The sequence below is a fragment of the Amblyomma maculatum genome, chromosome 4, assembly GCF_055883805.1.
Source record: "Amblyomma maculatum isolate TAMU_Amacu chromosome 4, ASM5588380v1, whole genome shotgun sequence".
NCBI classification, from domain to species: Eukaryota; Metazoa; Arthropoda; class Arachnida; order Ixodida; family Ixodidae; genus Amblyomma; species Amblyomma maculatum.
In genome coordinates this window covers 162,976,468-163,000,739 of record NC_139347.1, presented here as the reverse complement: position 1 = coordinate 163,000,739, position 24,272 = coordinate 162,976,468, and the positions used below count along the sequence as shown (strand labels likewise).

General features: G+C 49.4%; 1 pseudogene; it reads left to right on the top strand.

The window, feature by feature from the left end:
• The first annotated feature begins 21,894 nt into the window (after window positions 1-21,894).
• On the top strand, window positions 21,895-23,929 carry LOC146193390 (uncharacterized; annotated as a pseudogene).
• Window positions 23,930-24,272: the final 343 nt, after the last annotated feature.

The following is a 24,272-nucleotide window of genomic DNA, read 5'->3' as shown; positions in this document are numbered from 1 at the left end:
CATATATAAGAGCAATAAGTGCACATGGAATGCACGCCTGAATGAGCAGCTGCACTAATCATTTCCTTTTGTCTTGCAGCCCACCCCTCCTGCACTGTAAGCAAGTCTGCTCTGTTTTCCGAACACAGAAGCATATGCAAAAACAAACAGAATGTTCTCTGAAATTTACAAAATTTGAACGAGTATTGCATGATGATCTCCTTTCTGCAAATGTCTTGCTCTAGGGTTGCAGAATAAATTCATTTGCAGCTGCGAATAAAGCGAGTTGGGAGCTAATGGCGTATCTCAATGGCTTGGGGAGAGAATTATTTATAATTGTCACTTTGAGCAAAGTAAATAGCCTGGATTAGGTCAAAGTAATATTAAATCTACATGGCTGAAGCCAGTGTAGGCAACCTGAAATGTACAAGCAGTCAGTAACTGCATGTCTGTATGAACAAATACATACAGTGCAGCTGGCAGCAGTAATGAAGGGAGAGTGGAAGGCAAATAACCTGAGCAATACTGAATGGCTTTCTTCTCTGCAACCTCAATACATGCTTCCTGCGAATTCTTGTAACGCAAGCATAATCAAGTATGCTAAATATTCCATCACTTAAAGCACCTGCACTCCCGTGTTACGCAAATGACAACTACTTCGTCAGTTCAACAAGCTATGTCTGTTATTGTGCTATTACACCACAGGTTCACTCAATCATGCCTCAACTTGAAATAGTCACATACTGTTGAAATAAAGCAACGAAATATAGCACCAGCTATTAAAGCACTGCAAGGGACATGAAGGATAATTTTTTCTGCATACTGGTGGGCAAGACTTCTGGACAAGTAAGTCTTGACCTAAAAAGCCAGAAAAAGTCATATAGCATGCAGTCATATAGCAACAAGCCAGCAGAGCATTTAAAGCCTTTATATAATACAAAACAAAGACAATGTGTCATACCTACCGAGGCAATGTTTCCTTACACACAGCATGTTTCATGACAAGGCTCCCACAGTTGTTGACAGATTATGCAGCACCAAAATGTTGATGATGTTGTCTACATAACATTCAGGCAGCACCCCTTTGATGGCAGATGATTGCTTGTGCAAAAGCAGTGCGATGATACATGCGGAGCAGCTGGACTGCGGGCGCTATAGAGCAAAGAGCCCTAAATGCAAGGAAAGAAATTCTCCATTAAATCGATGCCTCTAAATCATGATAACAGCATACCACGGCTCTTCTCTGTTTAGTTAATCTATAATTTCAATTGAAAGCTGTCTCAAAAAGTGGACTAATTGCAAGTCTATGTTACACATGGTATAACATAGCTGTGCAAGGTGGTGGGGCGATCAGTTAGCATAACGACCGGAAAAATGCATACTGATGTTTCATGCAGTCTTGATGCTGGAGCAACGTGTCATGGTGCGAAGAACAAAATTAAAAGCAGGCACGGGCGCCAAACGTGTGTTACTCAACCGACGCGACTACAGGTGTGCACGGGCATAAATTTTGAGCCCGACCCTGGCCTCATGCTACAAACCCGAGTCCGGCCTGGGACTGAAATTGCCTAAGCCCACCCAGCGCACACACTTAAGGCTCCGGCCCTGCTGGACATGCTATACAGACCAGTTGCAAAACCTGCAAGTCAGCTTCCCTGTGAGGCAGGAATTCGTGCACAGTGGCGACAGAACCTGATTCAGGGATAATAGTTGGGTGCAGTACATGCATCTACCACAGTCCACGCTGCTTGGGATGCAGTTCCTCACGCATAGGCCATTTTCAGAGAAAGGTTTTCGGGCATTCTTGACACTGGAATAAAGGGGGGAGAACTGTCACCTTAGGGGTAAAGAAAGAAAATTTAGAAAAGGGACACTAACCGGAGAGGGTGATAGTGGGGCGACAATGCGCACGCGAATGATACTCTGACGAATGGGTAAGAGGTGCGGGAATTACCCTACCCGTCAGGCGATGTGTTAGTCCTGTACCCACCTATTACCCTAAAGTCTAGCCTCTGTTGTGCAGGAATGTCTGCCGCACCGGGAAGCTGACGTGTAGGTTTTGCAACTGATCTATTGCAGCTGAAGCAACGATACAGAAAGAAAAAAATAGGCGAGAATCCCTGGCGATGCATTGCGCGGCGTCTACGCCAACGCCTGTCGCTGCCGCTGGTGCACATCGCACAGAGCGCAGGACCTCAGCGACAGAGACGCGTTTTCAGCCTTGCTTTGTTAGCGCCGCCTCTTCGTTTGGTAAATGAGTACAGTTTCTTGCACTAAACAGCAACACTTATGAAATTTCTTGCAAAGCGTCGAACCCCCCCCTCCACCCCCCCCCCCCCAAAAAAAAATGGTCCCAGCGCAGCGGCATGCTACTATACTGCGATGCAGACATGACTGAAAGCAGTGGCGTTTTTCTGCAACTTTCGAAAATTAGCAATATCCAGCCACACTAGCCTTTCTTCTTTTGCAATACTACCCTACCAAGCTTTTACTAAACCGTCTCGATGCGCTCATATATGCACGGATCAGACGAAATGAGCGTCTGCAGGATTTTCGCTCACACCGGACTAGGGAAACAAACTTTGCATGCAAAAAAAAAACAACAACCAAGGTGAGTACCCCAAAGCCTTTTGCGATTGGCTGCCTCACGAGCTGGTTCCAGCATCATGAGCGATTTTCTACCCAGAACCTGGGCGGCAGCGCCGAGCGGCAATGCTTTAGCGGTCCTCAGCGCACTGCGCATCGTGCTGCCGCGCGACTCATGCGGTTAGCTTTTTATCGCACTAGACACGAGAAAATATGCTTTTGCCCGAACTCCGCCGACTCCGCCCGAGGTCACCCGAGGGAACCCGAGCGGCCGAGCCACGCGACGGCCATACGCCGTTCCAGCCACTGTAACGCCGTGAATATCCGAAGTTGGCTTTTAGGGCTACGATGCCACTCAGTTGTTTACTTTAGGAAATCAGTACTCGGCAAAACAGTAACGGTTTAACTTGAAATGAGTTGCAAAATGATCGGGATCAAGTCGCGCACACTTGAGAACCACTTTTGAAAAGTTAACAATGTAAGAAATATGCTAAAAGAAGACACATCTCCCTAGCACATGGCTTACGCAGCCTGCAGCAACAATGAAATGTAAGACAACGCTTGTAATTTAAAAAATGCTCAGTATAAGAGGCTAATATTTTGCTCCAATATACACAAACACTTTATGAAATCTGAATGAAAAGATTTGATAACTTATATGGAATATTTCTTGAAGAAAGAAGCATTTTCCGTGCGCGGTGCCACCGAACGTCGAGCCGAGCGAACGAGTGGCCGTTGGATGGACGAAGGTGGTGGTGAAAACTTTTTTTTCGTAAAGAGAGAGAGAGAGAGAGAAAAAAAAAAGAAATACATTTGTCAAATGATCAATGGGCTTCTTGCCGTTGGCGGCTTCGTGATGTGGCCGTCAGACCGTGTCTTTCGGCGACTTCCAAAGCCCAGCTCACCGCCCGCAGCTGTACCACAGGTTCGGACTGGTCACCGCAGCATCCCATTGTAGTGGGTTAGATAATAGCCATTCGGCTTTGGGATGGAGCTCAGGGCACATGTGTAAGATATGAGCTAGGTCGGCCTTTTTGGCATCGCAAAGCGTGCATTCGGGGGTGTACAGACCTGGGTTGACCAGTGATAGTTTGAAAGGGTTAGGGAAGGTATCCGATTGGAGCTGCCTCCACGTCACTAGCTGAATTTTACTGAGGGATTTATCCGGGGCTGGGTATTCTAGTCTGCTATTCCTGTAATACATGGTGATTTCTTGGTATGTTAATATGCGTTCCTTCCCCCCTCGCAGGCACGATTGGTCCACTGCCCGGTTGACGAATCCTCGGGCTATATTGTGGGCCGCTTCGTTCCCCGGGTGGGACGAGTGCGCAGGGACCCAGATAATTTTAATCTGGCGGGGAGAGAAATGTGATTTTTTTAGGATTCTATATGCCGTTTCGTGAATTTTGCCTTTTCCAAAGTTACGCACGGCCGTTTTTGAGTCGCTGAAAATAATTCCACAGGCAGTATTGGTGATTGCAATTGCTATCGCGGATTCCTCCGCTTCTTCCGCGCGTCTGCCGAGGACGGTAGCGGCGGAGAGGTGTTTAAATGTTTGGTCTACGATGGCGACCGCGAAGGCGTCCCGCTCTTCGTGTTCGGCCGCATCTACGTAGACTGCCTCCTGGCAGTTCCCATAATGCTTGTGAAGAGATTTGGTTCTGGCCTGTCTTCTCTCCTTGTGGTACTCCGGGTGCATATTTTTTGGGATCGGAAGCGTTACGAGGTGCTTGAATATATCGCGGGGTACCGATCTTTCGTTCGTTTTAGTTGTTTCGAAACATATTTTTAGTTCCCGGAGAATGTGTCTCCCTGTAGGTGTGTTGGACAACCTCTCGTATTGGCCGATCCTGTGCGCTTCGATTAGCTCTTCGAGCGTGTTATGGATGCCCATTTTCAAGAGTTTCGTGGTTGGTGTGAATCTCGGCAGATGTAAGGCCGCCTTGTACGTTTGTCTTATTAAGCAGTTGATCTTTTTCTTTTCTACTTTAGAAAGGTTTAGGTACGGAAGGGAGTAGATGAAGCGGCTCAGCACGAAGGCCTGAATCAGTCGTCTGAGGTCCGCCTCCTTCATTCCCGTATGCTTGTTGGCGATACGTCGAATAAGACGGTTCGTCTGGTTTACGCATGCCGTGAGTTTGTTGATTGTCGCTGTGTTTTTTGCCATTGCTTTGAAGGTGCATGCCTAATAATCGAATCGTTTGGACTTCGGGGACTAAGGTGTTGTTTACGTAGATCTCTATGGGGATAGGAGTTGTTCTGGCCGATCCTCTCGGTTTGTAACGCATGACCAAGAGCTCCGACTTTATCGGAGAGCAGGACAGGCCTATCGCCTCCGCCCGCTCCGAGACAATGTCAGCTCCTGCTTGCTGCGTCTGCTCTATGTCGCCGTCACTCCCTCTAGTCCTCCATAGCGTGATGTCGTCTGCGTAAAGGGAGTGCGAAAGGGTCGGAACTCGCTCTAGGATTCGAGTCATTGGTATGAGTGTGATATTAAAGAGCAGGGGTGAGAGCACCGATCCTTGCGGGGTGCCTTTGCTGCCCAGTTTGAAGGTGTCCGATTTGAGCGGCCCGAAACGTATCTCCGCCGTCCTATTGGATAGGAAGGCTTTGATATAGTTGTGGGTACGCTCGCCTACGTCCAAGTCTGAAAGTGCTGCCGTTATGGCCTCGTGTTCGACATTGTCGAAAGCCTTAGTTAAGTCGAGGGCTAAGATTGCTCTTTTCCCTTTGTTATACCCTTGAGTTACCACGTCCTGTGACAGCCGGAGCATAATGTCCTGCGTGGAGAGATGTGGTCTGAAGCCTACCATGGTGTTGGGGAAGAGTTCGTGTTTGTCCATATGTGTTTGTATTCGGTTTAGGATGACGTGTTCTAGGAGTTTGCCTAGGCACGATGTGAGGGATATGGGCCTCAGGTTTTGAATTTCCAGGCTCTTGCCCGGCTTTGGGATGAAAGTAACTTTCGCGTGCCTCCAGGAGGCCGGCAGTTCCCCTTTTTCCCAGCAGTTGTTGAAAAGTTTGGTGATTCCTTCGATCAAGGTGTTGTCGAGATTCCTAATTAGCTTATTGGTTACCCCGTCAGCTCCCGGTGCTGAGGAAGTGCGCAGCTGGAGCAGCGCCGCCCTCACCTCCGCTACGGTGATCTCCTCATCCATTTCTGGATTTGGCGACCCGTCGTATTTAGGGAGTTTTTTTGGCACGGACGTGGCTAGGTACTTGTCTCTGAGCGATTCGAGGAGTTTGTCGTCCTCGAGCGGGTGTGCGTGTATGATTCGGCTAATGTTTTTGTTGTGCGTCGATTTGCAGTTCTCCGGGTCTAGGAGGTGTCTAAGAAGGTGCGACGTGTCTTTGAGTCCGAGCTTGCCGCTCATTTCGTCACACGTTTGGCCCCATTGTTGTTTAAGCAGTTCTTGCGCATGTGATTCCATGTCTTTGACGAGGCGCGCAATTTTAAGTTTTAAATGCCTATTATTCTTTTGTTTCATCCACTTCTTCTGGAGGCTTTCGTGCGCCTGCCACATGTGTAGTAGTCTGCTGTCCACAGATTGCGTTTCCGCCGTGACCGGTACTGCCTCGGTCGCAGTTTCGACGTCTTTTTCTAGCTGTTTTAACCAATCTTCGAAGTTCTCTATTTTAGCCGCTTCGCTTTGCGTTCGAACGAGTCGGAATTTATCCCAGTCTGGGATTTTGATTTCTTTCCTTCCCTTTTTCTTGAGCGACGTTGCCGGGATTGTAGTTTCGATAATGTAATGGTCGCTGCCTAGGCGACACGCGGTGTTTTTCCACTGCCCGTTTCCCCCGTTCTTGCAGAGCGTAAGATCCGGGCTAGTGTCAGCTTGCACGCTGTTGCCTATTTGTGTAGGTTGTAGCGTGTCGTTTAGCAGTGTTAGACCTTCGTCTTGGATGTGCTTCCAGATTGCTGTGCCTTTCTTGTTGTTAATTTTGTACCCCCCGGCCATGTGTCTGGCGTTGAAGTCACCCACAATAATCAGTGGTCTGCGTCCACTAATTTTGAGAGCTTTGCCTATGGCTTCCGTTACCGGGGGGTGTTGCGATTTCGGTGCACTATATACGTTTAGAATAAAGAGGCTCGCGTTTCCTCTTTTTGTCGGTACGAGTTCCACGAGGAGGCAGTCCGCGTCCGTCGTATTAATTTCGTGTTCAACGGCCGTTACGTTTCTATGGACCAAAACGGCTGCGCGCGAGTTTTCATAGGTTTTATAATTTCTGAGCTTCACTTTGGTATTGGTTTCCTGAAGTGCGATGACGTCCGGGATTTCCGAGACGCTCATATTCTGGAGGTGGAGCTGCAGGTTTTCCCGCTTTTGGCGGAAACCCCTGCAGTTCCACTGCCATACTCTGATTTCCTTAAGGTTTCCCGCCATATTGGAGCTGTGCCTGAGAGGTAAAGGGGTTGTGTTCTAAAGTTGTTGAGGCTGCAAGAATTTCCGCATGGTTCTTGAGTTGGGTTTGCATAGCAGCCACTGTAGCCTCCGTTTGGCTGAGTCGTGCTACAAGGGAGTCCATGCGGCTGTTTAGCTGGGTGGAAAGCCCGCCTATCTGGCCTTTTATATCGGCTGTGTTTTTCTCAGCGGTTTTCGTAATCTTCTCTTCCAAGCTAGCGTTAGAGCTTTGTATGAGTTGAATTATGTCTTTTAGGGTGGGGTTCTCCGACTCAGTTGTCGTTTCCATGGTGCGCTTTTTAGCCGGGGGGCTGTTACGCTGTGGCGAAGTGGCTCGCGAAGAGCTCGCGGATGCGGGTACCGAATTGTTTAGGTTAGCCCGTGGGGCATATTCTAACGGAGGGCTCGGAGTCTCCTTTTGTGGGGGGAGGGGTGGAGACTTCTTTTCTTTCTCGTTTGAAATCATCGTCCTAAGTTCACTGATCGCCTCGTTTTGCCGGTGAATTATTGCCCTGAGCTCCGCCATTCCCCCTCTATCTTGGGAGTTGTGCTGCGGTTTCCGGCTCACCTGTTTAGGAGGGCGCTCTTTGCTCTCGGCTCACGATAGGGGCGGGATTGAGTCGGATCGGCCTCGGCTCCTCCGGTTTCTCTCTTTGTTGGACTTTGATCTGCTCCGGGGCTCGTGTTGGCCCTGGCTGTGTTGAAGTGGTTGTTCGTGCAGCCACGCGTCGTTGAAATCGGTGGCTGTATTTTTTCCTCGCGGGGGGTTCCCGGGTCTCTCAAAACGCACCTTGCATTTCTTCGTTCCTGTGAAGTGATCTCCGCTGCATAGGATGCATATCGGTGTGCAATCTGGTTCTTTTTTTTGCCGGGTGATCCTTACCGCAGCGGCTGCACAAGTTCATCCTTTCTCTTGGGCAAACGTCAGCCCTGTGGCCAGCTCGTCGGCAATTAAAACAGGCTTCCACTTTGGCTCTGAAAGGGTAGCACGGGTAGAGCCCGCCGTAGAATCGAATTTGCCTGGGCGCTCTTTTGGTCCCTGTGAAGGTAATTAGCAGTGCCGATGTCTTGCCCGGCCGCCCGGCCGCCTGGTGTCGGTGATGTCCTTGAGGATTTCCTCGTGGGTTTGGTCGTCCAATGCATTGTAGACGATCGCTTTGACGGCTTCGTCCGGGGCCGCCACGTAAGCGCTGACTTGGTAAATTTGGTCTTTTATTTCCAAGTTCTGAAGGTTCACATATTTGCTGGCTCTCTCTCGCAACGGGGAGCTCACGGTGAATGAATTGTTGGTTGGATTTATGCGTACTTGGTCTTGCTTTCTGGCAGCGGCGAAATCTACTTCGGAGCCCAGGCAGACCTTCTGCAGAAGGTTGTTGGCGCTTTGGGAGCGGAGGTCAAATCCTTCTTTGGGTCTAAAAACCACTTTATAGTCCTCTGCCGGGAGGCGTGCAAGCGCGGTTTCCTCTTCCATATTGGTCGACGCTTCGGGGAAGAAGCCTCCAGCTTGACGGTCTTGCCGGGGCCGTCCTTGGGTGTAATATCAGCGTTTATTTTCTTCGGGTGCACCCGGTCGTGGGACTTGAAGGCGTGGGTCCATAAATCGGGGTTGTCATATTCTTCCGGAGGAATCTCCTCTCCTTGCACGGTGTATTGCATCTCGCTCGGCTAGACGTAGACCGGCGGTGGGTTCCCTAGTCGTGCTAGGCCTAAAATAGGCCTGGCTCGGCCATATGCGGGTCGAGTGCTAAAGTACCCGAAAGAACGGAGCGCCCTCTTTGAAACAATATACAACTGTCGCTGTCATGCCGGCTAAGCGATTGTCGCGTCATCCTTCGGGCTTTTTAGTAATCGCTTTTTCAGCAGCTCGATGGTCTCGGTTTTGTACTCTCTGTTTAGCAAGCGTTTCCTGGATTACAGGACTTGAGCCAGCCTTAAACGATGCGCTGCTGCTGCTGCTGCTCATCTATGTAGGGCTCTGTGCCAGCAGCGAAGCGCGTCGTCGCCCTGGAGAGGCGCCTAGCTGTTTTGTTTACAACACCCAAACCTGTTCAAGTTGTATTTTGTGAATGCTGTGTTCTACTACGAATAGTTTTCTCACTTTTAGCTTACCAACGAAAATGTTTTCATACAATAGTGGCCAATAGTGTGGAATATTTCACTCACCCTGTAATGAGGATTTGAAGCAAGTTTGTTGAAAATTATTGAGCTAAGCATCTCAGTACCACGACTTGCCACCTCTTTATAAGCTAGTTGCATACGATGCTTACATTTTTTCGCATATATCCGCACCGTCAGCATAATTCTATCTGCTAGATTAGTCGTTTGTTGGCCCGATTCATTAGGCGCTTGTTTCTTTCTCACAGTTTAGTTTTTTGCGTATATTTTATTGGCCAAAAAAATGCGGTAAAAGCTCATTTCTCTATGCAATCTGTTATGAGAGCCCCGAAATGTTTGAAAGAAGTATCCAGTCTGTTAGCGTTCGTCTTTTTATTACTGCGCAATTCCTTCCCCTGGGCGGCGGCCGCCCCTTGGACCCTGAGTGGTGCGTCGACACCTGCGTGGATTCCGACGCGCGCATGCAACCTCGTACCTTGCTCGCATCGCATGCGGTAAGAGAGTGCGATCCGGGGAACGACAGGAGTGCTAAGTGCACGAGGACGGGATTGAGCGGTGCGTCAGCACGGAGAGCAGTCGCTGGAAAACTGTGCAAACGAGCGTGTGCGAAACAAAGATATGTGTCATTGTAATCCAGTTATTAATATACCCATTGTACCTTTTCGTATTTTATTTGTGTATCCAGTCTTTTCTTTCACATTTTTTTTTTCGTTCTAATGCTAACAAGTCAGTTTACATGTGGGTATCTTCTCTCCATACACAATATTTGTAAAAAAAAAAAAAACTACCTTCCCTGCGCAGGCCTGTAACTGTTCCACCACGGATGTAGTTAGAGAATAAATAAGCCTTGATACCGAATTAAGCTTAGTTGTAAAACAACGACTGCTTTATTTAGTTTTTGAACTGTACAGTTATTCCTTCTTGACATATGTAGCGCAAGCATTGTATTGCAGCGAACGACGACGGAATCGCGAAATTGGGGGTATGAATAAAAGCGGAGAAACGTTACAGACTTCTTTTTTTTCGCACAAATGCGAAAAAAAGAATAAATAAACCAGAAATTCTAAAATTATACTATTCATGTAGTTGGCATGGCGTCGAATCAAATGTTGTTCTGCTGAGCTGCCGCTCTTGTATACTGGCTGCTACACGAAGCTATTTTGTGTACCTATGAAATTAAGTGTGACAAAGCCCCACGCGGATATATTTCACGTTTCAAGTTCTTGTGAAATGTGGAAGCCGGCCCGCCGCCGGGCCGCGGGCGACTCTAGCTGGCTCTGCGATCATTTTTGCCACTGCAGTGATTTGAATATTCGCGGCTTGTTTAGCAAATAGCTGGCGTACTCGTTTGCCGAATGAGTGTTTCAAGATAATCATAGAGCATTTACCAGTACCGTATGTGTGCGATATTCCATCAGTGATTAATGCGCCATGGTCATTGCAGTCGTACTTTTGATTATACACGTATGGAATGGTCTACTCTTGCAAAGCCTAAGGCGTAAGTTACGCTAGCTCTACATATGTCAAATAGGTATATGAAAGAAATAAAGCCTTAAAATATAGCGGATGACGCATTGCGTCGTAAATTCCCGCCCGGGCGGCGGCCGTGTGCACCTCGAACCACACGTGAAGCGTCAGGGCCTGCGTCTTGGATTGCATCGCGCAGCGTGTAACCCGACAACCCCACCTGCAGAGCGCATCCACTCGGGCAAGTCAGCGCCGCTGTTGCTGGCGCCGTGCCTCCATGTTTTTCTTCCTTTGTTTGTAATGTTTCCAATGGAACTAGCAAGCAGCGAACAGAGCGTCCATATTTCGGCGCGAGTGAGTGCCATCAGTGGACTGGAACAGAAGTGCGCGGTGTGTCGTCAAAGAGCGGCCCCTGGGGAAAAACAAATGTGCAAACGAGTGCGATGAAGAAAAATGAAACTGTAACCCAGCTATTTGTTTATGCATAACCTTAATATTATTCATACTGAGACTGCACGTGCAGTGTTTTCTCTCCATTTTTTTTCTAACACTTCACTTCTTAGAGCGACAACGAAGCAGGAAGCGTCGATACGATTTGCCATATGTGGGAACGTCCATGCATGTTCGGACCGATGTTTAATTTACCGCTCAATAACCCAGCTTTAATTTAGATCACCATTGTTAAATCGTTTAAGCGAAAGTATGTGCTACGATGCTTCGTATTCGTATAGCTTAAACGGCCTAGTGTATTTTTTAAGTGTATTTCGATGGAAGCGCGCTCGCCATAGTTGATCTGAGTCACGCACAACCCTTAATAGGCCGACGCTTATCGCTCATTAATTGCATCGCACTGCATGCTTGTCCTGCGGTAATCGTCTGTTTGAAGCCATTGTTGTTAAAATTAATACAGTCGGGAGCAAACAAATTTGCTAAAGCTTTTGGAATTCTCTTCACCCAGACCAGCAGGAACCGCCACGGGAGCAGCCATAAAAGAACCTTGACCATTGCCGAATAGAATACAAAAAATAGCAACCATTGCCTATGCACGATATATGACATGTCGTTTTGATTCTTTTTAATCTCCCGGTAGGCGTGGAGCTATTTATCGTCGCCGTGGCTGACGGACCAGCAAACGGTGGTGAACTTATTGATATTTGACGCCGTTGACCGATCGTCGGTCTCATCCAAATTCGTCACAGTATACATGTGGATTGATTACAGTGCCAGCTTAAGTCAATGAAGATCTAGTGTAAAAGAACATGGTGTAATCCCAAGCAACATCAACAACAACTAGGTAGGATTAAAGCAAACACGACGGAAACCAGCACCGCGCAACTATAATTATTTGGACACAAGATTTCCGAAGCATTTAAAATTGCAAAGGTGACTTGAAACCATCGATTATTACAGCACAGGTAATGACTCCAAGTATTAAATGAGCATGCCAACCGCAAAAGCACGCTAATGCGGTTTCCCACAGAATATCTCCAGCCACACGCTAATTTGCATCTAATATTGACCAGTAGGTGAAATAGACAAGACAATGTTGACTAAAGTATGCCAATGCATCTGGCGAGACATGGTAACAGAACTGACAGTATTGTCCAGCATATGCCATATTAGCCAACGTCAGTGAAGTAATGGCTAACGATGTTCGATATAGCCATCCTTATGAAAGGGCAATGCCAATACCGTTGATATGTAAGGCATGCCAGTGCTCATATGACATTGGCGGGCCATTGTAACAGAGCTCACATTATTGTGCAGCATATGTCGAATATTGGGCAACATCAGTGGACTGACGGCTAATGCTGTCCGTTATAGCCATCCTTATCTCATGGCAGCGCCAACAGCGGTGATACGCCGGATATCCAGGTCCATCATTGCCATCCTCTTATAATGGTACCATCGATATTGTGAGGGCATCGGATATGACGGGCCAATGTTGTTATCATTATAAATAGGTACGAACAATATTGGTTACCAATGGAATCCTCAGGCACGTTTTGGACGTGTTATAGAATGGCACAACCAATACCAGCCATAAGATGACAGCGCTGGGCCTACATAGGGCTGATCTCTGCCAACTCACTGACAATATTGGCCCGGGCTCTTGTGCTGCTTGGGATATATAGGCTCTACAGGCTGGGTACTTGCCGTGCATAGCAAAAATCCTGAAATAGGTGTGGTCACTTTGCGCAATGAATGGCAAACACTTGCAGCCACGGCAGATACAGCAACGCCAGTGTCGACCAGAACCTGTACTACAACCTCCTCAACAGAAACTTGAAGCAGACTGGCGGGAGATTTGTGAGGCATTTTATAGCTCGTTCGTTGCGCAGTTCTCGCCTCAATACCTCCGGCATTCAATTTTCCTCTTCAGCAATGTTGGGACGCCGTCACAGATAAGATAGGCAGTGGCGACGCGGCGAAGTTAAGCGACGAGCCGAATAGGTGGCACGCTCATTTGCGACGGAACTTGCAGATGGATCGGCGACTGCGTACTGATTTCGGGGCGGCTGTCATGAAGCTGACATTCGGCGCCGCAGAAAATCGTCGGGAGCGAGATTTTGGCAGTACCTGGCAATATGTCCAGGAAATCCACAGGAGTAACAGATGGGACAGTTATCACTCATTCGCCAAGGATTGCGGAGCTGGGGACGAGGTGGAGCCAATGGCTGGGGAGCATGAAGAAATTCCTGACAGGTTCTGGATGCATAGCTGATGGCCTTGGTCGGGCAGCGACGGCAGCGTACGTCAGTGGTGCGACAGGAGCGGTGGTGCCTGCCATTGTTGAAGCGACAGGAACGCCGGCGTATGCGAGGGGCTCAACGGCTGGTGCGGTCTGAGGCACCAAATTATGGGACAGCTCGCCGTTTGTGGGCAGTAGTGATATGTAGCGAGCAACATCCTCCCGGATGAAGTTTTTGAGCTGCTGCAGCAGCGAGGAGGTCTCAGATGTAGAGGGGAGGCCAGAAAGTGATTCCACAGGTGTGGAAGGCTTTCGAGGGAGGAGGCATTGCTTGCGCAACCCATCGTAGCTCTGGCAAAGGCTGAGAACTTGAGCAACAGTAGTCAAATCCCGGGATGTTAACATTTGAGAGGCGTCATATTCGATGCCCTTCACTGTGCCTCAGATATCTTGTGCTAACGCGACTGCACAGGTGGAGCACATCTTCAATGTAACTCGTAAATATCTCGCCGAACCGCTGTGATCGATCGTGTAGGCGTTCTTCGGTGCGGAGCTTGCGTACAGCAGGACGACCAAACGCCGTGGTAAGGTTCGTCTTGAACGATTCTCGATTCGTGATATCGGCTACACGGTTACGATACTGTTGTGTCGGCGTGGCTGCCATGGACGCCACGTGGCCCGCCGAACTGCGGCGTGCAGCAAGAAACAGACAACCATACTCCACGACAGCCAAACGCAGACTGATCCTTTAATTCATTAGAGAGGGCGCTCGTGAAGCATCATGCAATAAAAATGAAGCCCAAGGTAAAAGAGTGGCATCTAACAATAGGAGACTCGATGCGCCTATCTCTGGCTAGCGCGGTTCACAGACTCCACTATGAGCTCTGAGAGCCAAATTCGGCCGCTTGGGCCCTGTGGGGATGTCCGTTCTTTGCGGTTATCTTATATATCTCCCCGCGTCGTAGCCCTGTTAGCGAAGTGCGATGTGTCACGTTGTTGGGAGCACAGGAACCAGCTACGCTCCTTTGAAAGTCACGGCTGTGATGTGACATGACATTTACCTTTGATTGCTCGAACTAGATCTCCGATCAAAAAGAAGTGACTTCCTTTAAAAAGCAAAGCTCTAAAACCAGATTTGCTCATAGTGAGCAAAGGTAGAGAGGCCAGTAATATAGTAGCTCGATTCCTTAACTTTAAAATATACTGTCCCAAAAATATTTTCATTACATTACTTCCGTTAACTTCGCGCTACATTAATAAAATGTCATATAATGTTCATGTTTCAAGCTGGGTGCGGATATGACTGATGACTCCGAAACTGAACATTTAATCAGTTTTCAGAGGTACAAGCATCCTATTTGATGCCAGAATCTAATTTGCTGCCAGCAGCTCACAGCCCCGCACGTTTTGAACTGGAAGGAATTCCTGAAATGTCATCTCCAGAGATATTTTCGGTATCCAAAAAATGCACTTCACTCGAGCGTGTACAAGAATCCTCCCTCGACACTTCCTCGAATCCCACTTCCAATACTAATATGCGGACGCTAAAGCTTCTTTCTCCCCTTCCTTCTTTCTTCTTTCTTTCTTTCTTTTCTCATTTTTTTTTTCGTTCTTTAGACACTGCTTTTCACTAAGCAAATTTAAATTAGGTAAATTGTTAATTATTACAGGTGTTAAAGGCGTACACTTCCCAAACACATGTCACATACGCCATGTGAATCACAACGAATTGGCTAGGAGTCCCTCAGGCAGAATTGATACTAGCGACCCCCCCCCCCCTGCGTGTCCCCCTGTCATGTAGAAGGCCTGGGTGTGGACCCCAATAGCGACCAAAAATTTTATTGATTCTTTTATTTTTGCGACACGTTTCCGTCAATCCTGGGTTAAGGCCTTTCTGACTAAACTCATTTACGCCAGTACTTAAAATGACCCCAGCGGTATATTCATTGCAGACAGATTGACGTTTTCACGCTTGAGGAGTGCTCTAGGGAACGTGAACTCGCTGTGTTGGACACCCCTAAAGAATAAAAATGTAGTGCCAGTTGATCCTTCTACACTAGAGAAAGGACTGAAATATAGATATAGCACTGTATAATGTTGGCGAATAAATATCGATTAAAAAAACTTGAGTACTAAATTTAATGTGCAGATTTTTTGCTGAACGTCATATACTGCTCTAGAAAAAGATGCAAAAAGTTGAGGCAAAGGCTCTTTCTTTGCCAGAACAGCTCTCAGTTTTGAGCCAGCCAAAAGGTCGCTGGCAAGTGAAAATTATCCACAATTTTGTGGTTTTGCAGGTAAAATCTCCAGGTGCATAAAAGCTGCTTCGGGAAACAGTACTTTTATCATTGCTAAGCGGCTCGGTGTTGAAGACATTTATAGGGGCACGCGTTGGGGAAGTGTGTCGTTCCTGTCCCCAAATGGAGGCAAAACTACTCTCAAATTGTCGGATATATCAATTTTCTAACAAAGCGTGGCCACATATGAATATTTAATTTCGTAGCCACTCTGTGGCTCCCTGGTGCTGTAAGACATGAGTCGCAGCTAACAGCCTCTTGTGGCTATGCACATGTCTTTCTTGCGACAGGTGCGTACCGTGCAGAGGTTTACCTCTACTTCCCATGCCACATACCGATGCCGAGATGAGGGTAAATTATGGCGCCACCTGTTGCGTCTCGCCGTTCCTCGTAAGGAGTTAAGTCAGGTTACACGGACACGGATGGCTTCGGAGGTGACATATTGAGCAGGCCACAAACTAAGAAAGCCGGTCCTGGCTTTGACCATGCGAAGAGAGTAGACGTGCTTGAGCGTTTATCACTGTTCAGTCTCTGCGTAACGTATATGAAAGCGCGACGTGACCAAGACAACGTAGCGCGCACGCGGCGGAATGTGAGAAAAAGAAATGAAGTCTTGTGTATTGACCAATTGCTTATTCAAGGGTGGGTATCCTCCGCTCGAGTTTACAGTGTCCATCCCTCGTGGGCGTCCCCGGAACCGCCGGTTCACCTGCTAGCTCTTTCCTCAATCCTTATATATTGAGCAAAATATACCAACCAGGGACTAAGCCGGAATGTAGATGGCGCCAGGAGCTGGAAAATATGACCATGTCTTATGGGAGTGCCGCATAGCGCCGCCACCGGCAGATATGCGGGATCCTTCTTTCGAGTAGTGAAAACCCGTATTGGCCAGCTCCGGGTCTTCCAGACCAGGCGCATTGGGTGGGCCACCCAAGTCGCCGTAAACCATCGGTTGATGGCCACCTCGCATGGAACATTTCACACGTGCTGGTTGAAGAAATAAAGTTTTTTCGTTCATCCACCATCACCCTTTGTGTCCGGCTCGTTCTGGCGCGACACCATATGCGCAGCTACCTTGCCCCTTCATTCCGGCTGTCTTTCGTCGAGCAGTTGTTCACTCGCTTCACGTTCTCTGACATCAGCATCACCAGCATCAGAGCCACACAGCACTTCCTAATCCCGCGGTACATCTGGCCGAGCATTTCTACTGATGTTCACTAGTGAACCCGCCCATGTCTTGCCTGCCAGACCACCAAAGTGACCGTGTTGTGCCGGTGGGGTTATCACGCAGTAGCCCACCGTCAACAGGCTTGTGTCAAGGAGGTGGTTGCGTAGCGCTCGTCACTCGTTTCGTGAACGAGGGATGTCAGCTTTCTGGGTGGTAGCGATAAATCCGAGTCGGCGCTGGGGAGATGAAGAAAAGGCTTTATACACTATTTACAGGCATTTACACAATTAGATCGGCTCTGGGGCCGAAAGCTAACATAGCCATACGCGGCTGTTTTCGCGCAGCGACGGCCGGGGAGATTCCGCCGTGTCCGCTCGCTCAGGGGGCGAACGGCTCCCGATGGACTCTAGTGACGAATTCACACTCGGAGTCTCGAGCGGAAGCACTTGATCCTCCGTAAACCGAGAAACCGCTGTCGCTTAAATGGTCCAATCTGACGGCAGCACTTTCGCAGGGCCGATGGGAGAGTTTGCGGCGCTCTTGCTTCAAATATGCCGCGGGGCGAGAAAGGGTCCACCGCAAGGGCCATGGCGCCGAGCTGTCTGTATGCTTAGCTCACGTTCAAACACGTCGCTTCTCTCCCCTTGGCACGGCTGGCCTCCAGTGCATCGATGCTGTGCACTGAAGTATCCGGAGTTTGTGAAGGAGGCGTTCGCCGGAAAAGTTTGGTGCCCGGCTCAATTTACCCTGATCCGACGATGTGCCACATCGCCCAGCGCTAACCGGCGCACGATCAAGGTCGTCCTACAGCTGGGGCGCTTCGGATCGCGTGAGGTCCATATTCCCACTGGGGTTGTTTTCGCCAATACAATTGAGCGCGTCAGCACATGAAAATTCACGGCTCCTGTCTAGTCACTCGCTGTCATGCTCGCTGTCGACTTCACAGTGTGACTCTCGACATTGTCCGCGTCATGGGTCTGCGTTCGTTGTTCAACACCCGTGGGCTGCGCAATTTCCATGAGCGCCACTTCGTTTATGTGTTGTGATCTGCGACAATGCTGATCTCGGAAATCGCCAATTTGTCGTCTACTAGCCTGAATGCATCTCCGCCACGCTTTACAACTTCTGCTTCTGAGATGTCACACGGTTGATTAACTGCCAGATCTCCTCTCTGGTTTCGTGGATTGCTTACAGCTACGGGGGGGGGGGGGCGGCGTGCAGGATGGTGTAACGGCGGATTTCTCGCCGATGGAGCCGGCTCGACCGTCTCAGCTGCCAGTGGCTCGACCAAGGTAAAATGAAACACTTATGTTCGATGCTCGATAGGCTCGCTGCTGCGGTCACGTTGCTCGGCCGCTTCCCCAAGCTTTGTCGCATTTTCTGGTGCAAGTACAATTTGCTTCGAGACTTCCTGACTATAGCCATTCGGTTATAGCGGCTTTCAATTGATACGCCAAATTCAAAAAAGTTTTGGTAGAGTTTTTCTTCCGCTAATACCTGTCTCTAAGCTCCACTGGTGACAGCCTGTCGTTTCAGTAAGGACTCTTTCAGGTAATCGTAGTTTTTCAAGTCACCGTCTAACACGCGCTTGATTTCTTCCGACGCCTGAGTGGAGAGAAGAGCTACCAATTGTTGTGCTGAAGTATCTCGCTCGAAGCGCTTACTTTTGCAGACACACTCGAAATCTGCCACTTACTCGGCCATATGCTCGGCGATGAGGAACGGTTGCAGACCCTCTCGTGGCTTCGAAATGTTATCTTGAATGGCAATTAAAGCTTCATGCCTTTCAACACTTTTTTTCATGTGCTGAAAGCTTTAGCTGCATAGGCTTCTTTAGGCGGGAAAACCGCGTTTTGCGTTCTAACCTTTCATGCTCATAGCGCTCATCCCGCTTTTGTAGTTCTAGCCGTTCACGCCCATCACGCTTTTGGCGTTCCAGCTTCTCACGCTCCTCGCGCTTTTGGAGTTCTAGCCTTTTGGCTTCCTCCTTCCTTTTTCTGTCTTGAATATGATCCCAGGCCTCTGCGGCTTCCTCAACCGTCACTTTCTCTGCCTGCATGGTCTAAAGAATTTCCCTTTTTTATTTTTGTTGAGCCCAAATCAATGCCCAACTCATCACAAATTTGGAAAAGTTCTCTGGCCTTGTAACTCTCCATCTTTTACCGGCCTCTTGTTGTTTGCCTTTTTAGAATAGTGTACTAGACGTTCACTGTCTCGCTCATAGCAAGAGACGTGCAAGCTTTTCTCACACTGATTGTCCTCTCAGCATCTCTTGGTTTTCAAAACACTTGCTGTAGGCTTGAAATATGCAAGTTTAACACAATGCTACGCTCCGCCTTTCTCTAAGCTACCCTGTGTGTCAGAGAAAGTCTGGCGTTTGAGGGAAAGTTCAGGTACTCACCGCGTCGAGGTGCCTGACACCGGTCAATCTCTCCGCTGCCATCCAATGTTGTGCCGGTGGAGTTATCACACAGTAGCCCACCGTCAACAGGGTTGTGCCAAGGAGTTGGTTGCGTAGCGCTCGTCACCCGTTTCGCGAAAGAGGGCTGTCAGCTCTCTGGGCGGTAGCGATGCATCTGGTGAGATTAAGAAAAAACTTTATACACTATTTACAGGCATTTACACAACGAGATCGCCTCTGGGGCCGAAATAAGCTATAATAGTCATACGCGACTGTTCTCGTGTAGCGACGGCCGGGGAGATTCCGCCGTGCTCTCTCAGGGGGCGAACTGCTCTCGATGGACACTAGTGACGACCTCAGACTCAGAGTCTCGAGCGGTACCTGCACCGAACGTTACCTCCGCTGTAGTATCTGCTCTACTCAGCTTCAATCAGCTGACGACGTCCATCCCTGCTCGCCATGGTGCTTTCACTGCAAAGCAGATCACCCACCTTTCGACACCGCATGTCCCATTCAGTATCAGCAAGGCCAAGCCCGGGCCAAAGCTTCCTATGAGCAGCGCATCAAGTTACGCAGTGCTACGTCGATTCATACGGCCTCACCACCTACGGGCCCAGACAGCACTGCCCTACATGCGAAGCCGCAGTCATCTACGCAATTTTTAACTTCTCTACCTGCCACATCTACCTGGGGAAAGAACCAGCCTCATCAGATGCCTCTTCAACCGCCATCTACAGCACCGACCACATCGTTCCTGCGTCCTGCCACTGTTCAGTTGACAGCCCAATCTCAACCTCAAATCACGGGACCAAAAGAACCCACCCCGCATCAGTCCACCTCCGCAGTGAACGAACAGGTGGCCCCTCAGGAGAGGTTGCCCCCGGTCAAATCACAGCTGACAGCAACTTCGCAAGACACCCCCTCATGCTCAGGTACGCCAGGAACTCTCCCATCCCCCCCCCCTCTCCACCCCTCCTCCGGTAAACTTTTGCAACAATACACTGATCTAAAAAACCGTCTTCTCCTGTGTGAGCAACAACTGACCGAAATCACCCAACGTGTTTCCACCCTCGAAACCCTTGTTTCTAATGTTCTCTCCACTGTCTCACCTCTCGTCTCCCGAATCGAGGAGCTCACCTACAGCGTCGCTTCCCTCGAAAAAACCGTCCACCTCAACACTCCCACCCCCATGCAAGCCACCTCCCAATCTCTCAAACGTACACACCCAACTCCGGCGGCCGAGGTAGGTTCTCTACCTCCCCCCCCGCCGTCTTCGTCGTTCTGTCCCACCTCTAACGCACTGTAATGGCTAACACAAATGCACTCCAAATTGTGCAATGGAACTGCCACAGCCTCAGAACACATAAAACACCTCTGTATCAATGGCTTCTCACTCTTCCTTCTGTACCGGCTTTCCTGATACTTCAAGAAACAAGCCACACTCATAACATCCCTGGACCGTGGAATGCACACCCCCAACACTACCAAACCTCTCGTTTCCTCTTTCATCCGTAGAGACCTCAAGTTCGAACACATCGAAGTCCCGATCGTGCTACAACCCTATCACATTGCTTTCGTATTTTATCCCTCACCAAAACAGCGCCCTATATGCTTCCTCAATCTCTATAACAGATCCACCGAATACTGCCTTTTCAAACCACTCTTCTCTTTCACTGCATCCCTAGCTCCCACCCACGAGCTGCTACTGGCAGGAGATTTCAATGCCCCGCACGTCAGCTGGGGCTACCCGACTACATTACGGCCTGGCCGCATACTTCACTCACACATTATGCAGAATCACTTCATCGTACTCAACACTCCTAACACACCCACACGCACAGGCACAAGCACACAAAAACCGTCCACCCCTGACCTCACGCTCTTCCTAGGCTCCACACAAATCACCTGGCAAAGCACGGACGCACAGCTCCTCAGCGATCACTATATCATTCTGTTATCTCTCGATCTCTCTCTAAGCCACCGGAAAAGTAGCCCACACCTCACAAACTGGGAAGCATTATGCAAAATCCGCACTTCCACCTCATCCCAAGCTCCACCATATCCAGATTTGCTTCAATCTCTTCATTCGACACGACAATCTGCAACTACGACAGAAAAGTCTTCTGCACCCACTGTGACTCCTGACCCACACCTAATCAGCCTGTGGAAGCGGCGCAAGTGGCTCCTTAGAAGAACCAGACAACAGCCACACAACCTCCAACTAAAAGAAACACTAGACCGACTACACTCTGACATAACACACTACTGTTCGACCCTTGAGGCATCTAACTGGGATAAAGTTTGTAACCACATCAATGGCACCCTCCACCAAAAATCCACCTGGCATCTCCTCCGCTCCCTTCTCGGTCCCCAACCCCACCCCACTCCCATTATCGATAAATTTCTATCCCTGCAAGGTCCCGCTCAACTAGAGCAAACTCTATCGAACCTCTACATTCCTCCACTTCTTCTATCAACCTATCCAGCTTACACAGGCGCCTCTCAAGGAGATCTCGACAAACCCTTCTCTCTCAACGAGCTTGATTTTGCTCTCGCACAAAATTCCCGCTCCTCGACACCAGGTGGGGACCTCGTCACCTACACTCTTCTTCGAAACCTTCCTGACCCCGACAAAGAAACTCTTCTTTCTTACATCAACGAATACTGGTCTGAGGGCACTTTTCCCAGCGAGTGGAAATCCTCGACCATTGTCCTTTCCGAAACCAGGTAAACCGTCTACTCTCCAAAACCTTCGTCCCATCTCCCTTACCTCATGTGTGGGAAAGACTATGGAACGGATGGTTCTGCCCCGCTTTCAGGAGCATCTCGACGCCATCGACTTCTTTCCTCACACACTAATCGGGTTCCGTTCTCACGTCTCGACGCAAGACATTTTCCTCCTCCTCGAACACACATTCCTCCAGCCCCCCTCAGCTCAGGTACATGCCTTGGTCACAGTTGACGTTCGCAAGGCATTCGACAACATCAGTCATGATCACATGCTCGACTCCATTCAGCACACTAACTGCGGGCATAACACATATACTTATCTCCGTAACTTTTTGCAGAACAGGACGGCCCAATTTCGACTCCAAGATACTCTTACTGAACCAATCGCCCTAACACGTGGCACTCCACAAGGTGCTGTGTTCTCCTCGACTCTCTTTAACATCGGCATGACCGCACTAGCCAGAAAGCTCACCTCCCTCCCCGATCTGCATCATATATTTTACGCTGATGACATCACACTCTGGTGCACCCGCGGGTCCCCGGAGATGTCGAAAACACGCTACAGCAAGGTATTGACCTCATCTCCTCTTTTCTTTCTCACACCGGACTTCAACCAGCACCGGAAAAATCCGAACTCCTTTTCCTCACGCATACACAACATCAAGGCTCCACCCAGTCACTCATATCACTACACATCGATAACCAACCAATACCCCGAGTCAATTCATGCCGGGTTCTCGGTATGCACCTTCACACGAAACAAAGCACGCCCTCCGTTCAACAGGCCATTAACATATGTCATCAAGTTACTCAATTGGTTCGGCGTGTAGTTAAGCGTCATGCTGGACTAAGCGAGTCATGGCCACGCAGTTAGCGCACGCCTTGGCCCTAAACAAAATCCTCTACTACATACCTTGCCTTAAACTTACACAGCAACACCTTACCAAGCTCAGTGCTGCACTCAACACTCTGTACAAAGCCGCACTACATCTCCCAGTTCACACGTCCAACCAACGACTCTACGAAACAGGCCTTTTCCTGCCTCTTCCTGTGCTCATCAACCTCCATCGGGAGCGCCAGCTAGCCCGCTTGTCCGGCACGCAACAGGGTCGATGGATTCTGCAGGAGGCTGGAATACCCCCCATTGACCTTTCTCTCCACATACCCGGTCATGCACTCCCTTCTAACCTCCGGATTGCACCCATCCCTCTGCACATGCAGCCGGGGCTATATGACGGTTGTCGACAAGCACAAGCTACCCACCACAACCCTCCTTTCTCTACTCATACGGTGGCGTACACAGACGCCTCACGCCTTTCAAACACTGGCACCGGCGCATATGTCATCCATTCCCCGCATCTTCCGGACCCCATATGCCAGACGTGTGGGCCTTTTAGCAACCCTCCCTGCTCAACCACGCTTGAAATCACGGCCATCGTGCACGCCGCTCAGACATTCATGCAAATGCCTTCCACAAACAACTACATTATATACACGGACTCACAAAACGCTCTTCGATCCATCCACAACCGCACCATACCCGTTGACTTACGAGACAGTCTCGATGAGGCCCTCTTCGCCTTAAGCCCAGCCACTGTCAGTCTAAAGTGGATCCCTGGTCATTCAGGGATCGCCGGAAATAAGCTGTGTAATCGGATCGCCCGCGATTTCCATAACCGGGCTCCGGTGATCCCCTGGGTCAGCCCACCGACAAGTGACGAGGCATACGCTCTAAAACACATCCTGAAAGAGCATTATACGCAGCTAAAGGAAGATTTCGCCCGTCTTCCGGCGCCCCACCCAGCCCTCACTATCCCCCAAGCCAGAGTCCTCCGTAAAATTCAATCAAATGCCCTCATTACCCCGGCGGGCCTCTCCCTTTATCACATGCGAGCTGACCCCTCGTGCCCTAACTGCCCCTCCATCTACGCGAATCTTGAACACTGTCTTTTCCTCTGTCCTGCCGCCATACAATCCTCACACTATCCATACCCCCCACCTGTATCCTGGCGTGCCTGGCTGGAATCTTCTTCACCGAAGGACCAACTAGCCTTGGTACAACAGGAAGCCGACCTGTTGGACGCTTAATTTGAGTCCTGAATAAAGTGCATTACTACTACTACTTCGCAGAGACGATGGGAGAGCTTGCTGCGCTCTTGCTTCAAATATGCCGCGGGGTGAGGAGGGGTCCACCGCCAAGGCCACGGCGCCGAGCTGTTAGGATGCTTAGCTCATGTTCAAATCCGCCGCTTCTCTCCCCTTGGCATAGCTCGCCTCCAGTGCACTGGTGCTTTGAAGAGAAGTATCCAAAGTTTGTGAAGGAGGTGTTCGCCGGAGAAGTTCGGAGTCCGGTTGAATTTCTGGGCGGCTTTGGGCGGGCACAACACCCGGCACACTGAGGCTTCCAGCCAGTCTTTCCTGCCACCTGGCT